The sequence below is a fragment of the Coenobita brevimanus genome, chromosome 65, assembly GCF_032717465.1.
Source record: "Coenobita brevimanus isolate Jiangsu-jjx chromosome 65, ASM3271746v2, whole genome shotgun sequence".
In the NCBI taxonomy this organism is placed as follows: domain Eukaryota; kingdom Metazoa; phylum Arthropoda; class Malacostraca; order Decapoda; family Coenobitidae; genus Coenobita; species Coenobita brevimanus.
Genome location: NC_137018.1, coordinates 45,186,289 through 45,203,667, shown reverse-complemented (window position 1 = coordinate 45,203,667; position 17,379 = coordinate 45,186,289). Strand labels below are relative to the sequence as shown.

Sequence of the window (17,379 nt, the reverse complement as noted above, 5' to 3'; positions counted from 1 at the left end):
ATTCTCATATTAGCAAGCAATGTATACATGTTTCTTACCCTCTCACTGATGTGATCATCAGGAGATAGTCTGTTACTGATAATTACTCCTAGGTCCTTCTCCTTTTCTGATATGTGTAGGGTTGATCTTCCTAACTTATAATACCAATCTGGTCTTTTCTCACTTTTACCAAATTTTATTACATGACACTTATCCACATTAAATTCCATTTGCCATTTATTGCTCCATTCATGAAGCTTGTTCCATTCCTCTTGCAACTCTTTGCAAGAATCTATGTTAGTAATTTTCTTTTGAATTTTTGCATCATCTGCAAACATACTTAGATAGCTTCCTCTCTGCGTTATATATTCACTTTAATACCCACCCAACTCCTTTTAAATGCCATAGAGTCAATAAGTGGCTTGGTGCTGGCTTTTCCTTTTCCTTTTTTTTCCAATTATCCAATCCAATCCCTTTAGTTTGAGAAATCTTACATCTCCCTTTGGTTTTGAGAAATCTCATATAAGAGTGTTAGGCAAGTCCACTATAGTTCAAGTTCAGTCAATGTGAAATAAAAATTAGCCTCTAAATTTCATTTATGGAAAAGTACTTTGAACTCCAAACACTATGAAAACAGTATGCACTCCAGTAGGGTATGCTTAGTGAAGTTTGCTGTTCACACTGTTACAGCACTGCTACTGATTCAATGGATAATGATAAAGTAAAAACCCTTATCAGTTACGGTACTGAGATCACTTCAGATACTAGTTGTTATGGGAAAAAAAAAAAATCCTAAGTTAGGTTATTCAGCACATTGGGTACATTACTACACATCACTGATTGGCATATTTTAATACCAATCGTTTATTGAAATCTGCACACATGTGCAGTAACATAAATCCTGTCGTGTCCAGTAGCACAGGATATATTTATATACTGTACTATCAGTGGAAATACATTGAATACAGTAAAAAAAAAAAAAAAAAAAAAAAAAAAAAAGCAAACGTTAGCACCAAGCCAATGAAAATATGGCATTGAGGTGGAAGGGGGTTGGGTGGTTATTAAAGTGAAACTATAAGGCTGAGAGATAAGACACATGAAGTACAAGAGGAGGTGAATAATAAGCGCCAGTACCAAGCTAAAACAATGACTACATGGCACTATAATGGAAGAGGGTTTGGTGGGTATTAAAGTGAAAATGTAAGGCAGAGAGGTAAGACAGATAAAGTACAGGAGCAGAGTGGGAAGAGGGGAAGGATGGAGATTAAAATGCCCCTTTTGCCACAAGCAGGGATACTGAGGAAGTATTCTGTCCCCCCTCCCCGGAGGGGTACTATCAATGGAAACTAAGCCAGCTCCCAGTCACGGTTATCTCACGAATCCTTTCCCCTCGGGGAGGGGGGGATAGAATACTTCCTCAGTATCCCTGCTTGTCGTAAAAGCCCACTAAAAATCCTTCCCCTTCTCCCCCTCTGTTTCTTGTACTTTATCTGTTCCACCTCTCTGCCATATTTATTCAATACCCACCCAAGTTAGTGCCATATAACTTAGTCACTGAATGGAATGATAAAAAAAAAAAAAAAAAAAAAAGGAAAGCGAGCACCAAGCCAGTCAATGACTATATGGCACTACAATAGGAGTTGGGTGGGTATTAAAGTGAAAATATAAGGCAGAGAGGTGGGACAGATAAAGTACAAGAAGCAGAGGGGGAAAAGAGGAAGGATGAAGATTAAAGTGCCCCTTTTAGACGGTTTTTACGACAAGCAGGGATACTGAGGAGGTATTCTATCCCCCCCTCCCCAGGGGGAAACTTAGTCATTGAGTGGCTTGGTGCTCGCTTTCCTTTTTTTTTTTTTTTTAATTATTCCATTCCATTTCATTCCATTCCATTCATGAGTCCTTTACTCATCCCTCTTAACCACCTGTGAGGTCTACAAATACCTGTACACTAGACAAATTTAACACAATGAGAACTACTCAGCTACAGACCAGTATCACTGACCAGTGTTGTAAGATACTAGAAAAGCTGATAAGGGAAGTTTGGGTAAAACATCTAGAACATGGTATGATAAAAGAGAGGCAGTTCGGTTTTAGGAAGGGAAAATCATGTGTTACTAATCTTCTAAGCAATTATGACAAAGTTAGAGAAACATTACAGAAAAGAGAAGGATAGGTGGACAGTATCTATTTAGATTTTAAGAAAGCATTTGACAGAGTACCGCACCAAAGACTTTTATGGAAACTGTACCATCAAGGAGGTATCCAAGGCAATCTCCATTGTTGGATGCAGGATTTTCTCAGAAAAAGGGAAATGAGAACAAAATATTAAGGGGAAATTACTCATCATGGAGGGAAGTGACCAGCGGAGTTCCACAGGGCTCAGTTATGTTTTTAGTATATTATGTTTTTAGGATATATAAATGACATAGACAGTAATATTGGAAATGGAAGCTATCTAAATATGTTTGCAGATGATGCAAAAATTCAAAAGAAAATTACTAACATAGATTCTTGCAAAGAGCCGCAAGAGGAATTGAACAAGCTTCATGAATGGAGCAATAAATGGCAAATGGAATTTAATGTGGATAAGTGTCATGTAATAAAATTAGGTAAAAGTGAGAAAAGACCAGATTGGTATTATAAGTTAGGGAGATCAACCCTACACATATCAGAAAAGGAGAAGGACCTAGGAGTAATTATCAGTAACAGACTATCTCCTGATGATCACATCAGTGAGAAGGTACGAAACCTGTATACATTGCTTGCTAATATGAGAATAGCATTCACATATATAAATGAAGATATGCTGAGGAAGATATTCATCAGACCAACTCTGGAGTATGCATCACAGTAGTCTGGAATCCTCATCTCAAAAAACACAGATAAGATTGAAAAAGTACAACGGGCCACTACAAGATGGGTACCAAGCTTAAGGGATTTAAGTTACTGAGAAAGACTGGAAAGATTGAATTTACCAACACTGCAGGAGAGGAGGGGGAGACATGATTATGCTATATAAATGCATATCAGGGGAACAGAAAATAGACATAAATGAATATATACCATATGTGTGAAGCATCAGCAAGAGGACATTGCAAAATACAGCATAAAAAGAGAGGTGATAAAGATGTAAGGAAATTCAGTTTCCCTAATAGGACAATTGATCAGTGGAATGCACAACAGAATGAGGTAGTGCGTGCCCAGACTACTTATAATTTCAAGGATATGTATGATAAAAATGGTTTAATACACGGGACAGTACGAGCTTGACTCATTCCCGTAAAGATACAAAGCTAAGGCAATCCTCACGCCTAACAGATTAGATAACTCGTCCCCAGATGATTAATTATATCTATGTTTATCCAACCTAACTCATTCATACCTTAGAAATTCGAATTTTTACTGCTTTCCGCCTAATCTAATTTAATTTAAGGGCGGAAACTACCCGAGAAAGCTTTGAGACGAATGATAAGAGAAGCCGGAATGACCATTTGCCGTTTGTAAACAAAGGGCGAGAGGCTGCGATCATGTTACCCCTACAGAGATCAGAGGACAAATGGCATATTTGTGGCGGCCTCTGGCAACTCCCACGCATGCGCCGTAGGGGGCGGACAGGGGGACGGATCATAACGCTACATGTATAGCTATTATGGTAGCCTATATATATAAATTGGAGCCTCTGTGGTACAGTGGTAAAGTGTGCGTTTTCGTACACAGGAGAGCGAGGGTTCGCGCCCCGCCAGGGTAAAAAAAACTTTGGAAGCGTTCTCCTGGCCACGTACTGCTTGGCGGACATCAGGGTTGAACCAGTGTCGCATACCGTAAAGTATGCTTGCACCCAGCGGCTTGCGCGGGCCGATTACACTCGGTTCACAAACTACACACACATCCAAAGCCACTCCAACACTACAATTACACTTACAAGCACTTCTCACCCTACATACCATCTCTACCAGACAGGCTAAGCCACTGGGTAGAGATACATTGGCTGTATCGTCCCTGCTTCGGTAGGGATAGGCCGGTCCTGCAGTGGACCTCAACGGCTGATGATGATGATGATATATATAAATTAATTTCAATTATAAAGGCTCCAACATGCTTGCATTTGTCAGCCTTAGGCACCTAATGACGGCTGTCCATGCTGTTCGATCTCTGCCAGCCTCCTTATTCAGTCCCTTATCCCTGAGTTCACACTCTCATGACCTCGTCTCAGGTCTTTTTCGGTCTGCCTGTCGCGACCCTACCCCCAACGTTCACACTTTCTTGAATCCACCTGTCATCCCCCATCCTCATCACATGCCCAAATCATCTCAATCTACCCCTCCACATCACAACACCAATACACTCAAGTCTCATCCTTCCTCTCAACTCTTCCATCGTAAACCTAAACCCCCAAAGCCTCGCATTCAAGGACGCACTACACATCCACCTAATTGTCATTTCTGTACGTTTGATCCTACGAGTATCCTCTTCCATCACCGTCCAGGTCTCACTACCATACAGCATTACACTCCTCACGCATGCCGCATACAAAAATCACGGAGAGAGAGCCCTCTCAATGTCAGGAGAGGCAACAGCTGCACGAACTTCTTCCAGCCACTCCTCACTGTAGCCACAGAGCTCAGCCCCACCTCCAGTACTTAACATGTCTCCCAGGTAACCAAACTCTTCCACACATTCAAGAGACTCATCAGCAAGATCAGTCCTTTCACGCCGACAATGCACTCCCCGACACACCACTAACACGAAACCAGCATTAACTCGAAATCTACGTCTAATACCACCACACCTCTTATGCACCCACTTATCACAAATACCGCAAAAGATGGAATTGCTTCCCATTCTCTTGTGGCAAACCGCACATGGCCACTCTCCCTCTTTTTTTTTTTACAGCACTGTCACCTGCCCTAGATACAATCACTTGTTTTATCTGCATTTACTCTTAAGCCCTTGTGCCCCATACCATCTCTCCACTTCCTAAATCTTTCCTCCGCGTCCCTTTCATTCTCTGCAATCAACACCAAATCAACATACAACAGAGGTTCTTAACCTGGGGGGCGTGGCCGCGTGAGTATATTTCCGGGGGGGGGGGGGGGGCCCCCAGCCATGGGGAAAAAGTAGGAATTTAATTATATTTGCAATTCTCTTAACAAGAGCGTGGCTAATATCGAGATGATTATAAAATTATTACAAAAGTATCGCCTTTCCTAATTTTAGTTTCCTATACGCTACTAGGCTTACCATTTTTTGTACTTATTAAATTTAAATGTCCTCATGCGTTACCGGCTACCGGGCCTTCAGTGTCAGTCGCCTCCCCCCCCCCCACACACACACACCAGTGATACTCCTCTTCTTTCACATAGTTCTTCAGTTGAGCCTGTTGAGGTATGTTTTATCTCAGTTGTTATATTTACCTAAAAATGGTTTCAGCAGCCCTAAAGTATATTGGTGAATTTGTGAACACGCATGTGCTGCTGTTATTCGCAAGTTTTGAATTCCGATTGTATTTAATCAGTAGTTGGTGGTGCTTGAAATCATGTGGTGGTTATGGCAATGTGTTTATGATCATATTGATTTGTTTCTTAAAAATCATGCTGCGTCTATGATCATGATGTGATGTTTACTATAATGTTGTGGTGTTTGTTAATAATCATGTGGTGGTGTTTATGATTATGTAGTGGTGCTTCTGATCATGTGATGTTATTAATCATGTGGTGTTTATGATCACGTGATGTTTGTTAATGACTGTGTGGTGTTTATGATCATGTTGTGTTTGTTATTGATCATAAGGTTTTGATTATCAGCATGTGGTGTTTATGATCATGATGTGTTCGTTAATGATCATGTGGTTGTGTTTATCATCATGTGCTTATGATCATGTAGTGTTTATGATCATGATGTGTTTGTTAATGATCATGTGGTTGTGTTTATCATGTGTTTATGATCATGCGTGATGTTTAACTTACACATGTCTTATGTTTTGCTCACAGATTTGAGTTGTCCACTGCACATCAAATAATTCCCAATGAGTGCAAAGAAGCGGAAGTATATTGACGAATACATTCGATTTGGATTCGTGTCCCTCCAAAAGGGTGACACAAAGGTCCCCCCGTGTGCGATATGTTACAAGACTGAGCAATGACGGAATGCGGCCCTCACGCTTGGAACGCCACTTGAGGACAACACATCCTGCTCTAGATAACAAGCTCAAGGCATTCTTTGTAACAAAAAGACAATCCTTGAAGCAAACTAAGATGGATGGCAGTGGAGCATTTCGGCAACAAATTTCAAAGGTTGTTGAGGCTTCCTATGAGATCGCCAATTTCACTGCAGAGCAAGAAGTGCCATAACATCGGAGTCTCTCTCATAAAACCAAGTCTGCAGAAATCGTTCTGGGGAAAGATAGTGCAAACAAGCTTTCCCAATTTCTCTATCAAACGGTACAGTCAAGGGAAGGATCGATGAAATGTCTCAAGACATCAAAGATCAAATTCTCGACCAAGTAAGAGTTTCTCCGTATTTGCCATCCAGTGTAACGAAACGACTGACATCGTTCAGTGTTCTCAGCTGCTGATGGATGCTCGTTTCGTGTCAGGCAATAGTGTAAAAGAGGAAATCCTCTTATGCCACCCCGTGGAAAGTTGTACAACAGCAGCAGCTATTTTTCATGTGTTATCAAACTTCTTTCATGTGGTCTCAAATCAACTTTCGTGTGACACGCTGGTAGGGGTGTGTACTGATGGAGCTCCTGCCATGCTTGGTCTGCAGTCTGAATTCATAATAAGGATGAAAGAAAAAAGTCCATCGGCTGTAGGTACACACTGCAGACTTCATCGAGAAGCCTTAGCGTCCAGAACTCTACCTGTTGAAATGAGGGATGTCCTGAACGTGACTATCAAGGTGGTCAACTTTATCAAAACTGGAGCCTTAAACAGTCGTCTCTTCAAAGTACTGTGTAACGATATAGAATTTGAACATCAAGCATTGCTTTTTCACACAAACGTACGATGGCTTTCAAAAGGAAACATGCTTGGAAGGCTTTATGAACTACGAGAAATAGTAATATTTCTAGATTCGCAACAGAAGGCTGATCTCCATGATAAGTTCCAATCTGAAGGCTTTCTGCTATCTCTAGCTTACCTGGTGGACATCTTCGAAGCGCTCAATGCAATCAGCCTTAAACTACATGTAAAAAAACATCATCATCATGCACTACGACACCATTCGAGCCTTCATGGCCAAACTCGACCTCTGGAAAAGTCGAATTCAGGACGGAAATACAGCCAATTATAGTAACTTGGATTCTGCTCTCATTCACAGTTACGTTGATACTGAGTTAAAGAAATAAATAATCACTCATCTGACTGACATGAAAGAAGAACTCATCAGACACTTCCCAGATATAGATGAGAAGCGTGAAGCCTGGAAATTCATCAGGAATCCATTTCATTCTGAAGTAGCTGATGTTTTACATGAAGTGCAAGAGGGGCTTCTTGAGTTAAAGTTCAATTCCTCAGCTGAGGAAGGCATTAATGAACTGGATCTTGAATTCTGGGTCAAGTACCTTCCTGTTTACCGTCTGATCTCACATCAGGCTCTTCAGATTCTGACAATGTTTGGATCCACGTATCTTTGTGAAGCTGCACTTTCCATGCTCGTTGCTGTCAAGACCAAGTACAGAAACCGGCTGAACGTTGAAGGGAACTTACCGTACGTTGTGCATTCTCTGGCATTCGACCGTGCATTCTCTGGCATTCGACCACGCATTCAAGACCTGGTAGCTAAGAAGCAGTGTCATGTATCTCAATAAATTGGTAAGAAAGTAACCTCATTAAATATGCTAGGTAGACTATATTATTTGCACAGAATTCACGCTCAATAAAAAGACTAAAAACACCCTTTTTTTTTTTTTTTTTCCCTTTAAATCTGGGAGGGAATTTTGTAAATTTGGTTGAAGATGAGAGGGGGGCGTGGAGGGAAGGACTAGCTACTAGAGGGGGCGTGATAGTAAAAAGGTTAAGAACCACTGACATACAACATCTCCCATGGGAGTTCATTTCTGAAGCCACGCGAGAAGGCTTCACGTGTACCATGATAAACAATAAGGGGCTCGAGACTGACTCCTGATGCACGCCAACGTTATCGGAAAACTCATCATTCACATCTCAGTTCATACTCACCTGGGTGAGAGCATCCCCATATGTGGTCATAACCACTCTAACCAGCCATTCCTTGATCCCAAGCATTCTCATTGCCCGATTCCCCACCTTCCATCACGGTACTCTGTCAAAGGCCTTCTCCAAGTTAAAAAAAAAAAAAAAAAAAAGTACAGCTCTCTTTTGTTTCCTATATATTTCTCCTGAAGCCGTCGATCATTCAAAATGGCATCAGAGGCCCTTTTGCCTGGCATAAACCCAGACTGCATCTTATCAATATTCATTCTTTCTCTAATCATACCTTCCAAAACTCTCCCTATTACCTTCATTATCTGGTCCAAAAGTTTTACGCCTCCATAATTTTCTCTTTCCAGAGCATCTTCCTTCCTCGTGTACTTTGCATATTTACAATCAATCTTCAGCCAGTCATCTGGGACAACACACATACCTGGTATATAATTGCATTTCTCAGATCAGTAACGAACCCCACTCTTATATCACATGAGGCCTTCAGCATTTCAACAGACAACCCAGAATACCTGTCGCCTTCCCCAGCTGCATCCGGCCTATTGACTTGCTCACAGAAGCAGCGTCAAAGGCCACGGGCTAAACCAGGGGTGGTGAACGTCCGGCCTCCGGGCCGTATAAGGCCCGCAGGACCATTTGATCAGGCCCGCAAGGCAATTCATAAATGCAATTTCACTAGCTCCTGAACGAATATATATATATATATATATATATATATATATATATATATATATATATATATATATATTATGTACTGGGTTAAGGAATCCAGTGACGGACGGCCTATAAAGTTGCTTGTTTATGCTTTAGCTTCTCTCATACAGATGGGCCACCAAGCACTCCACAACCAATCCCAGGTCAACACTTCAATGGAAAATACAACACAAAATTATTCCTGACATTTATTCACTGCTGTGGACACTTACCGCTATTCATCGTAAGAATTCGTTGACATCCTTTATGAAAACTCCTTGGGTTTGAGGAGGCAAGGCTACTAGCTAGCTCTCTAACGCGTGGTGAACTATGACCTCCAAGGACATCAGCGTGAACCCTTCACTACAATGGAGTGTTTTTTTATTCTTGCTGCCTTTTGATCATTTGGACTTCGAGCTGGAAGGGTCATATACAAACTTCAAAAATCCCTTCACTACAAGATCTCTCATAAACCGATATTAGTTTGCAGGGGCGCAAGAATAAAATAAAATAAAAATATTTGGCTGCAAAAGGAAAGCTGGAGTGAAAAGGGGGGGGGGGTATTACTTCCTCCCTCCAGAAAAGGCAATTTGAACTCGGGGGGAAAAAGGTAATCAGATACGGTAACCTCTATTCTTGTTCTGTACAGGGGCACAGTATGGTCCGATACACCGCCAATGGTATCAGTAACGGAGTGCACAAGTTTATGACACACACACACACACACACACACACACACACACACACACACACACCGCTCGCTGGCTCAGTGGTAACGTTCTCGCTTGCCATCTGGTAGACGGGAGTTCGAGCCTCGCTTAGGTTGCGAAGTTTCACTGACGAAGTGGGTGGTTACTGTCCCCCTTGAGCATGGAGACGGGTGTGTGCGTGTGTGAAGGTCACAGCCTTGCCCTTAGATCGGACAATATGAGCTCTCAGCTCCCCTCCGGGAGGGTAAAAGCTGACGATCACGATCATCAAGTGATCCTGACCGACCCGGTGAATTACACACGACCAGTGACACTGTATGTGAGCGCCTTCTCTTAGCGATAATCCCTCAACTGTAAGCTACTGTATATTACTGAGGTCCTCCCAAGCTGTCTACGTGCGTACTAAGTCCAGAAAGTACTCTGGATCTTAAATGCATGATTACTTGATCAAAACAGAGCTCGGCTCAGTTGACACATTTAGTCTTATTTTTGGCTACCGTAAGACCATTTTATTCAGTGGAAGAACTTCTGCCAGGTGAAGGGGTAAAACGATTTCGATAACCTGTAACAGTTCACTATGTGGTTTACTGCGGACCAGGCCTTCTCTTCGGAGGGAGAGGGTAGACATAACTACGTGTAACCCTTCCTCATGCTGGCGCAGTACGAATGAGGAATGGGTCAGTTCGAAGAATGACGTAGTGTGGAGGTCGATGTGTTGTAGTGGCTATGTTTGTGTGTGTCACTATTTGTAAATGCCATCGGTACAGCGGACAGGGTGCAAACATATGCAAGTGTATAGAAGGGCAAGCTACCTGCTCCCACTTTAAATGTACGCAAGTTTGACTTTCGAATAAACGCGGGGTACACGAAGATTGCGATTCAAGCTCGGTACCACTTCACCAATGATCTCTGCCCACATTAGCCAAAGTTACGTGACGTCTCAGATGTTCAACGTTTCTAGACGAGCAGTCTTTTCCGAATATGACAGCGAAGACTTAATAAGAGTTTCAGTCAGCTACTGTGAGACACTGCATTTCAGCATGCCCACGAGTCAACGTGAGCACGCAGATGGACGCGAACCACCACTGGCACCGTATTTATCAAGGATGTCAACTAACTTGCAGGATAAAGAACTATTTATAGCAATCTTCGCTACTGTGGCTCAGGATTATTTTGTTTTCGAATTTTTCACTTTACTGTTCACTCAAACGTTACTTGGCAGTTAAGGGTATGGTGGAGCAAGCAGTCATAAATAAATAACTTACGCACACGAAACTTAGTAACCATAGAACCAATTGCATTTTTATTTCATACAAAACTAACTCAAACGCTTTGCCTTGCCTAGTGTACTGTAGCTTTGGCCTACCACAGCGACATAGGCTATCGGAGGGCGGTAGTTTAAGTACAGCTTTGTAACCCTTTAATCATCGCCTTCAGGTTTAGAAAACATTCTTCAAAGTCTATATACTGTATATAAGAGTGCAGTGAGATAATTACGTAATAACACAGCATCACATAAGGATGCAGTCAGTCACGTAAAGCAAGCACCACATAACACACGTTAAGCAAACTATTATCTCGAAAACGTGACTGTAACTGCAGGTGTCTGTGCTCTGATGTTTAACGGTACCTGTACACATTCCAAACTACCTTGTGCAAAATCTGCCGTATCTGATGTGCATAAAATATTGCACTGTACTTATTATAAGTCGGCATATAGGCTTAAAGCTGTTGACTGGCATGCAAAACATTTACCTCGGTCAGTGTTCATTGTACGAAATCTGCAATATAGCCTAATGTTTCTATTCATACCTCCTTCCATTTTAATGTCACAGTACCTTTTGATAGCCTACTTCTTTAAAGTTACATCAGTAATACGGCCTCGATCAGTGTTTAGTGTACAAAATCTGCAATATAATGTATAATTCCCACCTCCTTCCATTTTAATGTCGCAGTAGCTTTTCATAGCCTACTATTATATTAAAGGTACATCAGTAAGACAATTATACAGTTGACTCTGCAGGACAATGGCAAATTTGTCCATGTCAGTAAATGTTATTTTCAGGATTTCTGACGTCACAGAAGTGTACTTTAGAGATTTCTAACTTTAACTTGTGACAGGTGACCTTTAGACGAATGAAATATTTTGTCATTAAAAATTAAACGCCAAGTAACGCCATCACTCACAAAATGTTAATCCATCAGTCGGAATGTCATCCTTATTTCGGTCGTGCAATTCTTGATGATTTTATTCAGCTTAGACTAGCCATTATTAACCCGATTACAGCCTGGGATATCTCTGGTCGAGGCAGGTTAGAAATTGTTGTTCTCGCCCCCGGGTCATCTGAAATGTGAACCCAGCCGACTGTATAGGCTTGAGCTGACCTACAGTTACCGTCCTCTTTTCGAGGGACGTTTGTATAACCATGCAGTGGAGCCGCCTAATTAGACTATATCGGTACCACCACATGAAGGCGCCCTTCTCCAGCACCAATAGGGATGACTGCACTATACGGAGATAAACCCTGAGGAAATGATCGTAGGAGGTTGTTGATATGCGTTGCGACGATATTATCCAAAAGTTATCTCGGGTACAAGAATAACAAAAACTAAAAGCTTCTCGCGAAGCTGTTATTGAAAAAGAGCACGTACTAACTATTTAATATTTACTTTCCCGACCAGTCACTTGATGGCAGGCATTCCCCATGCACCCACCCTATTCGCCTGACCTTGTCCCCTGCGACTTTTTCCTGTTTCCCAAGCTGAAATTACGACTGAAAGGGCGTCGATTTGACTCGATTGAGGAGATCCAGACAGAATTGCCTGAAGCCTTCCAGGGATGCACGGACTCGTGGAAAAAACTCTGGGACCACTGTACATATGCCCAAGGGAACTACCGTACTTCGAAGGCGACAATAGGAGGTAGGGTAACTTATTTTCCTACAATATTCAGATTACGGAACTTTAGGGTAGCACCTCGTGCATATATATATATATATATATATATATATATATATATATATATATATATATATATATATATATATATATACTGTATATATCGTTTGGTTGTTGAAATAGACACCATCGTCCAAAAAGTTTACTGTGGTTTCTGGTACACTGAAGAAAATGATATGGCAGTAACAAGTGTAAAATTCATGTACCGGTAATCGTACTATTTTTTTATAGTGATACTGGAAACTTAATTCTAACTCTACCTCTGCAGACGATTTAAGAGTAGAATAGAAGTCATAATCGTACTAGAGGCTAAGTCACGGAACAACAGCGTCTCTAATTTCGTGCACTGAATCCCGTCCTCAGTAATCATACTAGGAGCCTGATTGAAGCAGTTCTGCATATTGGTGCAGGGGCGGCATTTTGAATTTCACACACTAAACCTACCTGTCCTGCGTCATTATACTGAAGGAATTGTCAAGGAAAATATTGAAACATCTTGAATTTCACGCATTAAATCTACCCTAACCTGCATGAAGCCTTCGCCAGTCGCCCCCAAGAACGAGCCATTACCAGCTTCCTGTTCAAATAAAGGCGGGAAAGCTCGGGGGGTCGTCCCACGGTGAATGAGAGTCAATTTCGGACCCGACGCATGACACTTGTTTGATTTCAATTACCGGAAGCGGCACCAGCAAGCAGACTATAGAAATTACTGGTTCTCACACTGCCCCACCTTTACAAACTAGATCGTGCAGTGACCCTTTGACTTGATGCTGCCTCCATCATGCCTCGTCAAGACTTTAGCAACATCCTTCTCCTCCCTCGTCTCCGCCCCAGACAATAAAAATATTTAAACTGGTGGGAACGTTTCATATGACGATAAGTAGACGAAGGACACCACCACCGAAACCAGACGAAGGTTGTATATTTACAAACGTTCCCAAGCTATGGCTGTTCATATACGACTGCTTGTTTACACTCTTGCCTTCACTTCTGCCAAACAGTTCGCAAACGAATGGAAATTCAGTTGAAAAGAAAAAAACAAAGTTTTTGATAACAGTAACCTGCTATGGATAAGCGAGATCTGTTCATGCTGAAAATCAAGAACCTAGATAAATACAAGCCTACGGCCGTATTCTCGTTGGGGCAATTCATAGCACTTCCACATGCTTATTTATTTATTTTTGCACTGTATAGCCTACCTTGATGATGTGACATTTTTTTATATTGACATCACTTGCATCAGTATCGTAATTCTAGGTGTCACTAGCAGAAAAATCACTGAAAAATTGGTATTACAAAGTCTTCTAAACCAACGAGAATACGATTCCCAGTGACCAACCCCTCTCCTCCCAGTGTGGTTGTCCCTCCCGTTCTTGCTTCCTTCAGGACTTTAATTTCACAGTATAAGCTATTCTCATTATTTTCTGATCATATTTCAAACTCTGCTGGCACTAACAAGTATTTATGTGATGTTACAAAATGAGAAATGTTGTCTGGCAAGTTTCGTATTCGTTCGGTAAGCTTTTTTCATAATATGAAGTCACCGGGCAAGGAAGCGGACAGACCCCTTATTACCCATCAAAAGTGGAGCCGCTTTGATGTCTACGATAACGCTCCCAGTCTCAGTTATCGTCTCTCTCCTTATCTTCAGGCTCTTCAGGACGTGTCGGCGGGGCACAGGAAAGGTGTGACGGGTTATCAGGAGCCATGGGAAGAGTTGTGGCTGAGAAACGCGAATATTACCCGACCGTTAAACTCCGTACGGTCTTGTAGCGGATGAAACAATGGTCCATACATTAAGTCCTGTTGAGTTGGGGGGCATCCACTTATTTCCTCGTTATTTATTCCAGCGCGTGGAGTCTTTAAGCTCGCGACCTTAATTTGTGGGAAAGCTGAGCCTGTAAACACTAAAATAACTGCGACTTCAAACCGCACGGCCACAGCACAGCCCACTCCCGCGCCTCTCGAAAAATCGGCATTTGGCAACTGAGTCGCAGGTGCCAATTACCGTATATCGAGGCAATTTACGGCCATAATTGGGTGTCTAACTTAACAGGGTTGGCCAATTTGGAGTGTCCAGGGATGCTTGCTTTAGTCTACCACGTATTTTTTTCCTCTCGTTCCCACCAACATTCGCGCCATCTTGGGAGGAGGTGTCGGGGAAGAGGCTTACATTTTCACACGTTCTCAGATAAGGCGCCAATATTCTCAGGTCTTTTATATCGGAATTTACTTCTGTTTTTTCTACATAAGCTTAGGCGAGGGTAACCAATGTCTGCAGGTGAGGTGAGTGAGTGAGTTGACTGGATCATGTTACAAGGATGGTGACGCATTATGTGCCAGTTAAGCCAGTCTAATGTAGTGAGAAACGGGGATATGGTAAATAAAATATTCCTACATACTTTTTGCCTTCGTCAAGCCATGTGTAAGCAGTATCTAGGGGAAGGTGGGCAGTGTCTGTGGATAAATGGGTAGAGCTACGGGAGAGATATATGATTGAATAATGTACTGCATTACAGTGTGGTAATATATAAGGCAACGATATTCTCTGCCATTTCCTACCGAAGCCTAGCCAAGGGTAACCAGTGGCAGGGGATAGGTGGGCAACGTCTGGAGACGGTGGGTAATGTGAAGGGTATGGTATAGACTGATGAGTGAATAATGAATTGATGTTGATGTTAGGGGTAAGGCAGACACGTTCTTGGGCGTTTTCTACCTCATCCTAGCCAGGGGTAGGTAACCAGTGTCTAGGGGCAAGGTGGGTAATGTCTTGGAATAGGCCTTGGTGGGGAATGTTAAAGGAGAAATAGACAATTACACATATACTGTACATATACGGACATTTACGTACAGGTGGCCGATGTTACAGCTAGACCTAATGATAATGTATTGTAGTACGTTACTGTACGCTGTAGGATAAGTTAATGACATTCTTGGACAAGTACTGCCTACCAGTGCCAAGGCGTAGGGAGGGAAAGGTTTGTAAACAGAGGATAAGCTAATGACGGGAGAGATAAGCAATGTATTAGAAGGTAATGTAAAGGGACAGATGGGTAACTGTCGGCGAATAATGTATTATTGTCAAGAGACAGACAATAGCGTACAGGTGAATCATGAAGAGATATCGTACAGATTATCAGTTAGTACCGATACTGGTGCAAGGTACCGTAACTCTTTGTGTTTTGTCGGTATAGGTGGGATGGGATGTGGGGAGTAGGTGTGGGGGTGCAGGTGGATGTGGGTAGGTGTGGGTGTGAATGGGGTGGGGGTGTAGGCATAGGTGGTAAGGGTGTGGGTGTAGGCATAGGTGGTAAGGGTGTGGGTGTAGAGAGTCTTAGTGTGGGCGTGGGTTGAGGGTGGGGGTGGGTGGTAAGTGGCTGCCGTCAGTGGGCAGTGTCTGTTGAAGGTGGGTCAGCTGCATGGATGAATGAGCAGTTGATATGGATAATTAGTCTTTTCACAAGTAGTAACTCACCCATGGTGAATACAAGTGTCTGGCGGTAACAAGACTGACAAACGGGGGGGGGGGGAGATGTAAACTACATGAATGACTAATCCACTCATATGAACTACTCCATTCACAACAAGCGGTCACTCCCCTACACTGAATATAATTGTCTGGTATGAATGAAACGGAGACGTCACCATGCCGTTCTGAATTGAATAATGAGCAGTTTATAGCCCTTTCTTTGAGACGTCCCCTAAGCTGAATAAAATATAAAATCGTCACAAAAGTAGAGGTGTTAAGTTCAATGTACGAACAAATGAACAAAATAGGCAGAGCTGCACATAGTGATTTCCGGGGAAAGTAAGGGGATGGGTCTGTTATGATGTGGCAGGGGTAAACCAGTTCTACTGTCGGGCCCTGCTGCGGATGTCACTGATTGCATTGCGCAGTTGACCCTTGTGCGGTGTGGTGCGGTGAGGATCTGTCCGTTCTCCCCTTTGGGGCTAAGATGTGAATGAATGTGTTTGAATGGATGAGTAAATGGGGAGTGTGTCGTCCTGTCTCGGCTACCTCCCTTTCCTTGGGGGAAGCAGCCTAGGTATATAGATAGATAGAGATGATTAATTCGCTCAGGGCAAGGATGTACGGTAACTTAGTGTTGCCGCAACCACACGATTTTTTGTTCAGCAGAAACTTTTATAAATGGATATTGCAGATGTAAGCTTCATTAACTCCACTACAGGAATACCCTCCTAAGCTAAATTTAATCGTCTCGTACCAACAGTTAAGAAATGAGGCCCTAGGACTGAAGGAGCTGAGTGGACTGGCAGACCAACGTACCTAATACATAAGTACCATACTGGATGGGAAATACATACGATTGGATGAAGAGGCTACCGTAATACGACTGGGTTGAGTAGGCTGGGCAGCATGGGTAGCCGAGGTGGGCAACAACACGTGTAGAACGGCAAAATACACGGGAGAGTATGCAATACCGTACTCTTGTAAGGGTGATTAAAATACGATATAGGCCAGCCTACATGGGTTAGAGGAAAAACATTGCTCGAAAGTCACTAGCAAACTACTCGTATCGTTACTCTCTTGCTGAGCATTCTGGAACACGGGAGGATGAAATATGAACTACTAACAGGAACATTTCAGTAACCATATATTACTACTTATGACATTACTCAATAATAACCTTATGTAATCAATGAACACGGAGATCGGTTATGTCCATCAAACGTAAAGGAAACAACGCTATATTTGTTAACTACAGTTCAGTCACAATAACTTGGAGGAGATTTACGTCCTTTTTCTGCCAAGTTTCCACATCTCAGTGGTAAAATAAAACAACACTACAGTCCTGCATCCTTTCCACAGCCTTTTTTTTTTTTTTTTTTCGTGA

At 42.3% G+C, this 17,379-nt stretch overlaps 1 protein-coding gene across 1 annotated transcript in view; it reads right to left on the bottom strand.

Moving 5' to 3' along the window:
- The window catches only part of LOC145404994 (frizzled-10-B-like), a 54,824-nt gene that overhangs the window by 26,331 nt on the left and 11,114 nt on the right, over window positions 1–17,379 (bottom strand). The gene's annotated exons all lie outside the window — the stretch shown is intronic.